The 13,732-nt window shown below is 41.3% G+C and overlaps 1 protein-coding gene across 2 annotated transcripts in view; it reads right to left on the reverse strand.

Moving 5' to 3' along the window:
• SDC2 (syndecan 2) overlaps positions 1-13,732 on the reverse strand; it is a 124,199-nt gene that overhangs the window by 104,055 nt on the left and 6,412 nt on the right. The window contains exon 2 of one of the 2 annotated variants that reach the window (XM_007454420.1): positions 4,632-4,637. The exons of the other annotated variant lie outside the window; for it this stretch is intronic. The gene's annotated coding sequence lies outside the window, so the exon portion shown is untranslated. The remainder of the gene's footprint in view (positions 1-4,631; positions 4,638-13,732) is intronic. 2 annotated transcript variants of the gene reach the window in all.

A 13,732-nucleotide genomic window follows, 5' to 3' on the forward strand; every position in this document is an offset into this window, starting at 1 on the left:
ACACCCAAGTTACGCCCTCCCCTTCCAAGTTATGACCCCCCCCCTTCCAACATATGCCCCCCCCCCCCTTCCAAGATATGAACCTACTTCCAAGATACGGTCATCAGGAGTGTAAGCCCCAAGGCAAACTGTTGTGTGTGTCAAATATCTTACCCTGGCAAAATCAGGTAAGGTGAAGGTCAGGCTTGAAAGAGGAGAGAAAAGTTACTGTAGTAAGAGCCAGAGCACAGGTGAAGGGAAAAAAAGCTGCGTCCCATTTTGACAGCATTCATTTTCCTCCCTCAGGTAACAGTCACTCCAGTTTTATCTGGGGAGCCCAGCCTTCTCCTATCACAGTCCAAGAGGATTCAGGCTCTTCTCCCCTTGTAGCTCCAGGGATGATGCATATGACCTAGGCCAGAGGCAGTCAGGTCAAGCCAATCAACAGTCAATGACGGGGGGCGGGGCTTCCCTGGTGGCGCAGTGGTTGAGAGTCCGCCTGCCGATGCAGGGCACACGGGTTCGTGCCCCGGTCCGGGAGGATCCCACATGCCGCGGAGCGGCGGGGCCCGTGAGCCGTGGCCGCTGAGCCTGCGCGTCCGGAGCCTGTGCTCCGCAGCGGGAGAGGCCACGGCAGCGAGAGGCCCACGTACCAACAAAACAAAACAAAACAAAAACACCCAAATCAGTTTGGGTCCTGCCATAGTATTCAGCCTTATCTCTTTACTACCTTCCTCTGCCCCTTTGCTCTGCATCTAGTCAAATAGACTCTGCTTACAATCCCACAGGTGCTCTTCCTCACCTTTAGTCTTTGCAACTACCGAGCCCGCGCTGTAGAGCCCGTGCTCTGCAGCAAGAGAAGGCACTGCCATGAGAGGCCCGTGCACCGCAACAAAGAGAAGCCCCCGCTCGCTGCAACTAGAGAAAGACCATGCACAGCAACAATGAAGACCCAACACAGCCAAATAAATAAATAAATAAATTTATATTAAAAAAAAAGAGTTACTGAAAAGCTATTTTCGGATTCTTACTAGAATAACTGGGAAAGAGAAGCTCTTTCTACCACAACTGCTGAGAAGACGGGCTGTTTGCTAACCTGAAGTTGCCATACCCCATCTTGCCACAAGGGGCGTGGTTTCTCCTGGTTGTCATCTATATCCAAAATCGTCCCTTCTTTAGTAATACGACCTCTCCAGATTCTTACTAGGCACGTGGCTGCCCACGTAGAGACATTTCCCAACCTGCACTGCATCTTGTGTAGCCATGACTATACTCTGGCCAATGGGATGTAAGTGGAAGTGACGCTACACTTCCAGGCTGTGGCCTAAGGAGGAATGTGCATGTCCACCCTTTGACTCTTCCTCCTGGCTGGGAGACGGGAAGGATGAAGCGGTCACCTTGGAGCCACAGATAAGAGCTGCATGGGAACATGGTAAAACCATCCCACCAGCTCTGTCTTTGGACTGTTATGTCAAAGGGAAATAAAACAGCTATTTTAAGCCACTGTATTTGGGGAAATCTCTTTTTAACAACAGCTGAGCTGTTACCTTAATTAGTAGAAGTCCTGGGAGTAAACCTGAGAAAGGAAAGTTGCACTGAAAGATATGTAAAACCCAAGACCTGATACTTAAGCCTCTTGATGCAGTGCAGCCTGAAGACAAAACTACTCCTGGACTTCTCCATTATCTTAGCCAAAAAGTTTCTTTTTATTTCTTATGCCAATCTGAGTTGGGAGTTTTATTACTTGCACCGGGGAGTGTCTTAACTGCTTAAATGATGATGGCTTATGGGCTACTGTTATACCTCATGGTCCCAGGATCTCCTAAGCAGTAGCTATTGAGCCATCCCTTGCGTCCTCATCAGTGCCTGCTTCCCTGAGTCAACACCAGACAGAAGCCAAAGCAGCTATTCTGCCTCCCCTCAAAACTGTAAATTAAGGGCATTCTAGGGACTGACTTCTTTAAAGGAAACTCACTATTTCTATAAAGTACCGTTTTACCAACTATAATGTGGCTATGAGTCACCGAGAGTCTTGTTAAAATGCAAATTAGAAGTCAGCAGTCTCAGATGGGGTTTGGGATTCTGTATTTCTAATGAGCTCCCATGTGATGCTCAGGCTGCTGGTCCAGTGCCCACATTTTGAGTAGCAGCGCCCTAAAGCATTGGTCTGCAAGCCTGCCTGCACAGTAGAATCACCAAGGCAGCTTTAAAAAAAAAAAAACACTGATATCTGGGCCCCACCACTAGGGGCCCTCCTTTAGTGGTGCCTGTACCGTCAGGGATGAGAACCATTTCTCAGTAGTTCTCAAATTCTAGCATGCCACAAAAATCACCCGAAGGGCTTTTAAAAACTCAGATTGCTGGGCCCCACCCCCAGATTTCTGATTTGGTTGGACTGGAGTATGGCCCAGAACCCACATTTCTAACAAGATCCTAGGTGATAAAGATGCCGCGATCCATCCACACTTTAAGAACTGCTCGTCCAAAGCTAGAGTTAATGACTCCTGCAACAGACCTCAATTTCCACTGAGAACAAATGCCTTTACCTGCCAATTTTATTCTATTAAAGCTCCGGAACATCTATCAGGGGATACACTGGGGGGAGGGGAGTAGAATTCACATTTCCACTTCCTTGATTTCTAAGACTAGTCTCTGTGCACACTTAATACTTTGTAAAGACAGATTTAACCCTATTGTCGCCAAAATAATAAACAGTAACGATAAATTTTCTTCTGGATGTTACAGACTCATTGGGTTTAAAAGCCTATGAATCATAGCAAATGTCTCACGCTAACAGCTTGCTAAGAATAATACTTTTTCCATCTGTACTGTAGGACAGATACATGTTGAGTGGTAGTTTCTAAAGGGTCAGCATTTTAATGTTATCCTGCAGAGCTGTTTTTAAAAGCTTTGAGAACTCCAGAATTCTTAAACAAGGTTTTTTCCCCCTGAGTCAATTAAAGAGATCCTCTTTTATTCAAGGGATGGAAAATTGTGTTCAGAGTTGAGCGAGGGCAAACATGCTCCCAAATTAGATATCTGAACAAAGTAAACTATGAATAGATTAGACAATGGGCTGCTGCTTTTTTACTTAAGAAAGAACTAAAGACAACTCAGATGTCTTATTCACAGGACAGCCTAAAGCACTCTCTCTTCCCAACTCCAACCGGAAACAGTCTATTTCCATGGAATTAATTCGACCTGAACCAGGTTCAAGTAGCCGAAGTGCAGTTACAATAAGAGGGCCATCATTAAGACACGTGTGCTCGGCTTATGCATGACCAGTACATTCAGACAAGCCCTAGAATACATTTTCAATCAGTAAAACACACCATCTCTCTGCTCAAAGCGTGAACTCAGGCAAATCTAATAAGCTGACCAAACATGCTTTTCTGCAACCAGGCCAAGAGGACAGACATCCTTTGTTCCACCAAGGAGAGTTTTCAAAAGGCAAGGGAAATATTTCAAAATGTTTAAGACATCCTTAGATAAATTTCATTTATACATGCATAATCTTCTGTCTAAAGACCTCTCAAATGGCATCCTAATCCACCAACATAATTCAGAAGAGTATAACCCAAGAGAAAGAGATGTTGAAGAGAAGGGTAGAGGAGGAAAAAGCTCAGACGGAGCGAGCACTTCCCAATTCTACACAGCTTAGACTGTGCCAGGTAGCAGAACTGTCCTGGGAAGCCACTGTATTCCACGTGGCTGGGTCACAGGCAGTGGAGAGCATGGTTTAAGAAGACAAAATCTTGAGTGCCCGACTTCCTCCGGAGCTGAAGGAGATCACACAAGCATCCAAAACAGTTCCCTTCTCAAATCTACTAGAAGTTAGAATCTCCTGGGGAGCTTTCCAGCTGGCTGGGCCCCATCCCCAGAGATTCTGGTTTAATTGGTCCTGGGTGGGGCTCAGGTACAGAGAGCTTTGAAAAGCTCCCTGAATGAGTTTAATGTGCAGGAAAAGCTGAGAACCACTGACCTAGAACCTGCTCTTCACTCTCCAGATGAGAACAAGAGCTGAAGAGGTAAAACACCACCTCTTTTCACCAAAAAACAACAGCCACACACAAAAAAAAAAAAACAGAAAAAAATTCCGCCTCTCCTTTTGTCTTTCCCATCTGGTCAGTGGCACCATCATTCTTCTCTGTCTCAGTTTCAAAACCTCAAAAGAGGATGCTTTCTTCTTTGATCAGCACACCTAATTAGCCATCCATTTCAATTAGCGTCAGCAGGAGGCTAGTGCCTATTCCACACCAGGCACTCTCCTAAATGCTTGACGTGCAGGAACTCTAAACCTCATAGCATCTCGATGAGCTGCTACTGTGACTCATCTTCTTTTCACAGATGAGAAAACTGAGGCCCAGAGAGACTAAGTAACCTGCTGAAAGCCCTACAGCCAGACACCAGCAGATCTGGTATTTAAGGAGATTCCTATTCATTCTACACTCAGTTCTCCCATTCTCTCCACAGACAGAAGCTTGGGGAGATAAGCCTTTGGGGTAAGATGCTAAATGTTGGTAAAGAAATCAGGAAATGTGTGACCTAGCATATTGGCCCAACAATGCAAATGAAGGGTCTGACCCATCACTAATGGGGGCTGCACCCATCAGATTGCTTTAAAAAGTGATTATACATTTAAACACTCTCACTGCTCTCTTGAAAGATTACAGTATCAAGCCAGGGCTATTTAAAGCTAGAAAAACTGAGGATCTGACTTCCGCTCTGTCACCTAAAATACAGCCATGGCAAGTAATACCGCCTAGCAGTTGTGAGACAATTATAGGCAATAAATGGGAAATGCCTACCATAGTGCTAAGCACACAGTAGGAGATCACTGTAGTAATTTCTCACGTCATTGTCTTTTAACAAAATTCAATTCTTAAAAATATCATCCCACAGACTTATTTTCTGTAAAACTCGGACTCAAATATATTCATGTTATTACACTAAGATTGACGTCAGTACTCCAGAGAAAAATGTTAGAAGATTATCCAATGCTGGCGAAAAGTGCTTCTACCTGGGCCCTCAGTTCCACAGACATTTTTCCCTGAAGGCTCTGACATAATTTTAGTATAAAAATCCAAAGAATGTTCTTCTTCCCTCAACCTACAACAGCAGTTCGCTACCTACATAAAATGTGGTAGTAATTCATGAGGATTTTGCTTCCAGTTTTGATTCTTATCTCCATGAAGTTTTTATCTCCTTTTCTGCCTTTAAGTCTCCACAATCTTCCCAAGATTTACAAATCAACTTGACTTCAGTCTCTCTCTCTCTGGGTCTTCCAGATCCTAGTGCTCTCAGCCCTCCTCCCCTAATCAGCCAAAAGGTTCACAGGCAATAAAGAAGTTAGCAGGAGCGCATCTTTTGCTGGAAGTTCTGAAATTATCTCAACATCACTTTAAGTATTCATTTTGCGCAAAACACACTGATGCGGAGTATACAACATATAATGTATGTTCCACTTGGAATTTCATTTATTTATCAAACATGTGGCAGAAATAAGTGTATTAGGTGCTAATCATTAGAGGCAGGAGCCAAAAAGGGAATGTGTTATGGTAAGAAGAAAACAGCAACAAATCAGCCTGGGCCCAACTTATAACTCCACCACTAACTAACTATGTGATCTTGGACAAGTCAATTCTAGCTCCAAAACCCATTGTTACATACTGAAAAGGCAGAATCCAAAAGAACACAGTGAAAATCATCCCAACACTTGTATACCTCTTTCATTCATCAGCTAAGACTATTTGATCAACTGAACACATAGTATAAGGTCTAGCTCTCCCCTTTAAGTGTCCAAAGCTTATAAAGTATGGAGAATTAAACTGGATGAAATGTAAGATTTCTTTCTCCCGTGACATAAATATCAATAGCCTATACAGGTTCTAAATACTTTCTTGCTCTTTGTGTCTTTTGTACATTTTAATATTCGGAAGTCTTTGCTTGCAGAGCAGGTGAAGGAGAACTAAAAAGTATGAAAATCCAGTGTCTAATTCTGGTTTCTCTCTAGCACACTGTGCCACTTCAGGGAAGGCTTTTTTCTAGGAAAGCAGTAACTTCTCTTCTACAAGGGGTTCTTCTTTTCCTTCTCAACCGTAGTTCTTATGCAGTTTTGATTGCTAGATACGTTTAACTAGATTCAGACAAAAACAAACTGATCCATAGTTTACAAAGAATGCATATGTTAAATGTGGGTTCAACCCAGGTGCAATTACCCTAAACAATCAAAAGGTAGATAATAGTTACTTGAAGGTAGGTATCATGTCATTTCTTTTTAATCTGCAAGACAAGCAAGAGCTTTGCCCTTGTTTGATGTGCAGTAACATGAGTTAACTACTAACTGACTTACCAAATATAAAACTTCATCCAATAACTAATCAGGACAATTACAAAATCGAATCAACTCAAAAATAAACAAAATACTCAAACCAAAATACTCTGCACTCTTATCTAAATGAGTTCAGAGATGAGACATAAATGAAGTTACGATTTTAATTCATTAGTAAACCTAACAGATAAATCAGTGTTTATAAGACCTCCTTTAAGCATTTTACAATTATAATCCCAAGTTCTATGTTAGATTTTTCAATTCTCAACTAAATTTCCAACCCGTATGCAAGTCTATTTTGAGCTTTACTTGAATGTAATCCAGGAAACGGATGATGCAGGAAAGAAAAAAATATAATTCAGCATCACACCCTGCTTGGTGAAAAATAAACTGGTCATAAATGTGTGAAAATATATGTCCCTTGGTGGGCTTCCCTGGTGGCGCAGTGGTTGAGAGTCCGCCTGCCGATCCAGGGGACGCAGGTTCGTGCCCCTGGTCCCAGAAGATCCCACATGCCGCGGAGCGGCTAGGCCCATGAGCCATGGCCGCTGAGCCTGCGCGTCCGGGGCCTGTGCTCCGCAACAGGAGAGGCCACAACAGTGAAAGGCCCGCGTACCACACACACACACAAGATATAAATATATATATATATATATATATATATATATATATATATATATATGTCCCTTGGTGCCAAGGGTCAGAATGCAAGCGAGAAACATGCATACATATTTGTGCATATATAATATACTCGGGAATCATGAAACTTAAAGCTGAAAGGAAAGAGGATTAAATGAGTTTATAACACCTACTTTGGGTCAGGTTTTTTGTTAGAAGTTTTCAGTCATTATTGAGGCTAATCTTCAAAATTAACCCAAAAGTAAAATATTATAATTCCCAATTTTACACTGAGAAAAACGAGCTCAGAGATGATAAGAAACTTCCCCAAGGTCATGTGGCTTTTAGGTGGTAATACCAGAAACTGAACTACAGCATACCTGACTCATCATCATACCCTTCAATATCATCTCCTGTGTTATCTTAATTTGGGAGGGCACACAAGTGAAACATGACAACGCTAGAACAACAACTTAATGTGAATTAGGATCTATATATGTCATGACCCATAATTTACCGCACTGTCACACACCTGTCATCCATGCAGAGACTGTTGCCTAACAACTCAGTACACAGTGGCTTTCTGGTTCTTAAACATGTCAAATGTATTGAGTCTTCAGCACAGATGTACTAACCCTAATACAGTAAGCCTTCAGTTAACCAGATATTAGACCTTTATATTAACATTTTTGTAAATTTTTATCAGATGCTTTTCTGAATCTGTTGAGATGACCATACTGTTATCTCCCTTAAACTGTTAATAACTGCATTGTTTTCTGATGCTGAAGCATTCCTTGGATAAACCCTACTTGAACTCATCATTATTCTTTTAATAAGCTGCTGTACTCGGTTTGATAACATTCTATTTAAAATTGTGGAATAGGGCGGGTGGGAGGGAGAGGCCAGGGGGAGGAGATATGGGGATATATGTATGTGTATAGCTGATTCACTTTGTTATAAAGCAGAAACTAAGACACCATTGTAAAGCAATTATACTCCAATGAAGATGTTTAAAAAGTAAATAAATAAAATAAAATTTTGGCATCTATGATCACAAGTGAAACTGGCCTAAAGATTTGTTTTCTTGTGCTTTCCTTGTCTGGTTTTGACACAGAATAATGCCAACCTCATGAAATCTTCTGTCATTCTCTAAGCTTTGGAACAAGTATCTGTTCCTTGAAGGATCAGCAAACCTCATTTGTAAAACCATCTAGGTCTGGTGCCATTTTTTAAAGTTTTTTTTTCTTTTCTTTTTTTGATGTGGACCATTTTTTTTTTTAAGTCTTTATTGAATTTTTATTACAATATAGTTTCTGTTTTATGTTTTGGCTTTTTTGGCCGTGAGGCATGTGGGATCTTAGCTCCCTGACCAGGGATCGAACTCGCACCCCCTGCATTGGAAGGAGAAGTCTCAACCACTGGACTGCTAGGGAAGTCCCCTGGTGCCATTTTTTTTAATGGAATTTTTTGTTGAGATAATTGTAGATTCACATGCAGTTGTATGAAATAACACAGAGACTTCTCTTGTACCCTTTACCCAGTTTACCCCAATGGTAACATTTTATAAATATAAAAACAAGGACACTGACATTGATACAACTGACCAATCTTATTCAGATTTCCCCCTTTTTTTTTTTTTTTTTGCGGTACGCAGGCCTCTCACTGTCGTGGCCTCTTCCGGTGCCGAGCACAGGCTCCGGACGCACAGGCGGAGACGCATGTGGGATCTTCCCGGACCGGGGCATGAACCCATGTCCCCTGCATTGGCAGGCGGACTTTCAACCACTGCGCCACCAGGGAAGCCCCAGTTTGCCCCAGTTTTACCTGTACTCATTTGTGTTTGCGTCTGTGTGTATTTAGTTCTATGCAATTTCATCAATGCACAGGTTTGTGGATATATAAATACATAGTATATACATATATGTGTAGATATATTTAAATTTATTCAATATAACCAGGGTTTTACTATACATAGTTTTTTTAATTAAAGTATCATTGATTTACAATGTTGTCTATATATAGTTTTATGTCTTTTTTTTCCATTATAAAAAGTTTCCAAGTTATAAACATTCTTCCAATATATTTTTAATGGTTGTATGATAATTAATGTATAATTTAGAATCTTTTATTTAACCATTCCTCTAGTATTATACACGTAGGTTGTTTCCATTTTTTTAACTATTATAAGTAAAGCTTCAATAAATACATTTACCCAGCTACGATTATTTCCTTTGGAGAGATTTGTAAAGATAAAATTACTGGAGAAACTTTTCATGGGCCAGAAATAATCGATGACATATTCTCTCACATCACCCACATTTAGAGAAAAGGGTGAGTACAGGCATACTTTGTTTTATTGTGCTTCAAAGATATAGCATTTTTTTTAAATGAAAGGTTTGCAGCAACCCTGCGTCTCGCAAGTCTATCGGCGCCAGTTTCCCACCAGCTTTTGCTCACTTCGTGTCTCTGTGTCACATTTTGGTAATTCTCACAATATTCAAACATTTTCATTAGTAATATATTTGTTATGGTGATCTGTGATCAGTGATCTTTGATGTTACCGTTTTAATTGTTTTGGGGACGAAACTCGGCCATATAAAACAACAAACTTAATAACTGTTGGATGTATTCTGACTGCTCCACGGAGAAGTTCCCCATCTCTCTCCCTCTCCTCGGGCCCCCCTATTCCCTGAGATACAACAATATAGAAATTAGGCCAATTAATAACCCTACAGTGGCCTCTGCATGTTCAAGTGAAAGAGTCTCTCACTTTAAATCAAAGGCTAGACATGATTAAGCTTAGTGAGGAAGGCATCTCAAAAGCCGAGAGAGGTCGAAAGCTAGGCCTCTTGTGCAAACAGTTAGCCAAGTTGTGAAAGCAAAGAAAAAGTTCTTAAAGGAAATGAAAGTGCTACTCAGGTGAACACACAAATGATAGAAAGCAAAACAGCCTTATTGCTGATATGGAGAAAGTTTAATGGTCTGGTTAGAAGATCAAACCAGACACAACATTCCCTTAAGCCAAAGCTTAATCCAGAGCAAGGCCCTGACTCTCTTCAAGTCTATGAAGGCTGAGAAAGGTGAGGAAGCCGCAGGAGAAAAGTTTGAAGCTAGCAGAGGTTGGTTCACGAGGTTTAAGAAAAGAAGCTGTCTCCGCAACGTAAAAGTACAAGGTGAAGCGGCAAGTGCTGATGTAGGAGCTGCAGCAAGTTATCCAGAAGATCTAACTGAGATAATTCACGAAGGTGGCTACACTAAACAACAGATTTTCCATGTAGATGAAACAGCCTTCTATTGGAAGAAGATGCCATCTGGGACTCTCACAGCTACACAGAAGTCAATGCCTCATTTCAAAGTTTCAAAGGATAGGCTGACTCCCTTGTCAGGGGTTAATGCAGCTGACGACTTAAAGCTGAAGCCAGTGCTCATCTACCATTCAGAAAATTTTACGGCCCTTAAGAATTATGTTAAATCTACTCTGCCTGTGCTCTGCAAATGGAATCACAAAGCCTGGATGACAGCACATCTGTTTACAACATGGTTTACTTAATCTTAAGCCCACTGTTGAGACCTACTGCTCAGAAAAAAAAGATTCCTTTCAAAATATTACTGTTCATTGCCAATGCACCTGGTCACCCAAGAGCTCTGATGAAGATGTACAAAGAGAGTAATGTTGTTTTCATGCCTGCTGACACAACGTCCATTCTGCAACCCATGGATCAGTTCAACTTTCATGTCTCACTCTTTAAAAAACACATTTTGTAGGGCCATAGACAGTGATTCCTCTGACGGATCTGGACAAAACAAATTGGAAACCTTCTGGAATGGATTCACCATTCTAGATGCCATTAAGAACATTTGTTAAAATATCAACATTCACAGGAGTTTGGAAGAGGTTGATTCCAACCCTTTGAGGGGGTGACTTTGAGGGGTTCAAGACTTCAGTGAAGAAAGTAATTGCACATGTGGTGGAAATAGCAGGAGAACTAGAATTAGAAGTGGGACCTGACGATATGAGTGAATTGCTGCACTCTCATGATAAAACGTGAATGGATGGGGAGTTGCTTCTTATGGATGAGCAAAGAAAGTGGTTTCTTGAGATAGAATCTACTCCTGGTGAAGATCGTTGAAATGGCAACAAAGGATTTAAAATATGACATAAACCAAGTTGATAGAGCAGCACCAGGGTATGACAGGATTGACTCCAGTTTTGAAAGAAGTTCTACTGTGGGGAAAATTATCATACAGCAACAAATACTACAGAGAAATCATGAAAGGAAGAGTCAACCTATGTGGCAAACTTCACTGTTGTCTTATTTTAAGAAATTCCCACAGTCACACCAGCCTTTAGTAACCACCACCCTGATCACTCAGCAGCCACCAACATCCAGGCAAGACCCTCCGCCTGCAAAAAGATTACAATTCGCTGAAGGCTCAGATGATGGTTAGCATTTTTAGCAATAAAATATTTTTTAATTATGATAATGTACATTGATTTTTTTAGACACAACACACTACATTTAACAGAATACAGTATAGTATAAACATACTTTTTTTTTTTTTTTTTGCGGTACGCGGGCCTCTCACTGCTGTGGCCTCTCCTGTTGTGGAGCACAGGCTCCGGATGCGCAGGCTCAGCGGCCATGGCTCACGGGCCCAGCCGCTCCGCGGCATGTGGGATCTTCCCAGACCGGGGCACGAACCCGCGTCCCCTGCATCGGCAGGCGGACTCTCAACTACTGCGCCACCAGGGAAGCCCAAACATACTTTTATATGCACTGGGAAACCAAAAAACTCGTGTGGCTCACTTTATTGTGATAATCGCTTTATTGCAATCTTTGCTTTTTTGTGGTGGTCTGGAACCAAACCCACAGTATCTCCCAGTATATCTACACAAAAATGTCCCCAATATCCCAAGGTAGAGCTAGGCCTCCCCAAGGCAGGGAAAGAACCCCAGCTATGAAAACGCAGGCTCAATCATGTAGTTTCCAGGCTACCCTCTGGGCTGGAGCTTATCAGATGAGCCCATAGAGTGTCAAGCCCCCACTCTTTAGGGAAGCAGAAAACAGAATACCAGTAACTAACATGTGACACAGAGTGTGAAGATGCCACTGTGTTAAAAGCTCCAGTGTGTTCTGTCCCACGTAATCCTAAGAACCTATTTGACGATATTCCATTTTACAGATGAGAAAACTGAGCACAGAGAGGTTTAGAAACTTGCCCAAGTTTACACAGTAAGTGGATTCTAACCCAGGCAAGTCTTAACTCCAGTGCCCAGGCTCTGAACCACTGTACCATACTGCCTGCTCATTTAGACTCTTGCTATGGTCTCTACAGCACTGATGCTGGGCTCCAGTGCTATAGAAAGGAACCAAAGGGAAGGCAGTTAAAGGCCCCTCTCTGGAAATGAAGGTCAAGGACAGAAACTAAATGAGAAGCCTGAGACCCTCAGTGGCTTATGCTTCAGAAGCCCTCCAGATGACATCAACAAGTCATGTTGTCTTCTTTCTAGAATGAAAGTGAGTTCCATCACATCAACTGCACTTGCTGCTACATTGGCTTATATCAGAAAATATATGGGAAAACGCTAGATATTAGATCATGAATATTCAGAGCAATGTATATAATCCCAGTACATGGTGAATAGTTAGCTCAAGTTAACTGATTACCACCAGCATTTTACCAGTAGCATTACATTTCTGTAATGTGAATAAATTCCTTGCTCCAGTAATAAAATAGTAAGTATTTGGCAGGAGCTTAATAATTACTTATTGATTAGGTTAATCTTAACATTGCTCCAATCATACCCTGAAGCATATAGAAAGAAATAAATATTAAAGACAGAAAGTTCTTCTAGTTCACTTTATCATTTTGTAGATGGGAAAGCTGAGGTCCCATAGGGATTACGATTGTTAATTACATGTGTGTAAAGCCTCTCTCTTGCCTTCAACACTGTACATTTATTTTCACTATCTTTATATTTAACAATATATTGTACAAAAATACATATTTAACTCTTACTCTTTTTATGATAAGAACTTAAAAAAATAATTTTCCTTTAATATTTGTATATCTTGCTCCGTGTGTCATTCTTACCGTGAGACTAAACTCTATTAAGTGTACATATTCCTTAGACATCTGTACTATTTGTATTTAATATACCTGTATAAAGATAAGAAAACATCAAAATGCTTTGTAAAGGACACATTTTACTGCATCTTCGTGACATTTTTCACAGAACAGATTCAACAACAGAGGAGAGAAATGTGAAAACATATCTTGTCTTTAATAATATTTTTCTATAGCTTGGAGTCCGACACCATGACCTGACTCTCACATCACTGACTGGGGTACCAGTTGGCCTCACTGCTGATTCAAATGGGAAATCTCCAATGACTTTCTCCTAGTCCCACCAATTCTTTGAGAGACCCAAGAAAAACAGATGTACACAGTCTATTTCAACAGTGTCCTTTCCTATTCAGAGGCAATCACCCCTCTAGCCTTATTGTTAAAACTAATGTTGCCCTAAAAACAGACTCATCAAAATGCAATGGAGATTTTTACTAGTAGGACCCACATCTCAAATTGCTAAGAGAAGAAATTCTTCCATGCATTTCTACTCTTACAAAATAAAAATCCTCGCTATTGCTACTCACAGCTGCCCAACATTCCCTGACCTCCCGTGCCACCTCATTCTGGATACCCAGTGGCAATTAAGCATGCGATGCCGCTGTAACTCTTTCCTTCCGACCTGCTAGAATCTCAACTCAGCCAAAGGACATGGACACGGGAGGAAGCAGGAAT

This window comes from Lipotes vexillifer, unplaced genomic scaffold (assembly GCF_000442215.2).
Source record: "Lipotes vexillifer unplaced genomic scaffold, Lipotes_vexillifer_v1.1 scaffold457, whole genome shotgun sequence".
Classification (NCBI taxonomy): Eukaryota; Metazoa; Chordata; class Mammalia; order Artiodactyla; family Lipotidae; genus Lipotes; species Lipotes vexillifer.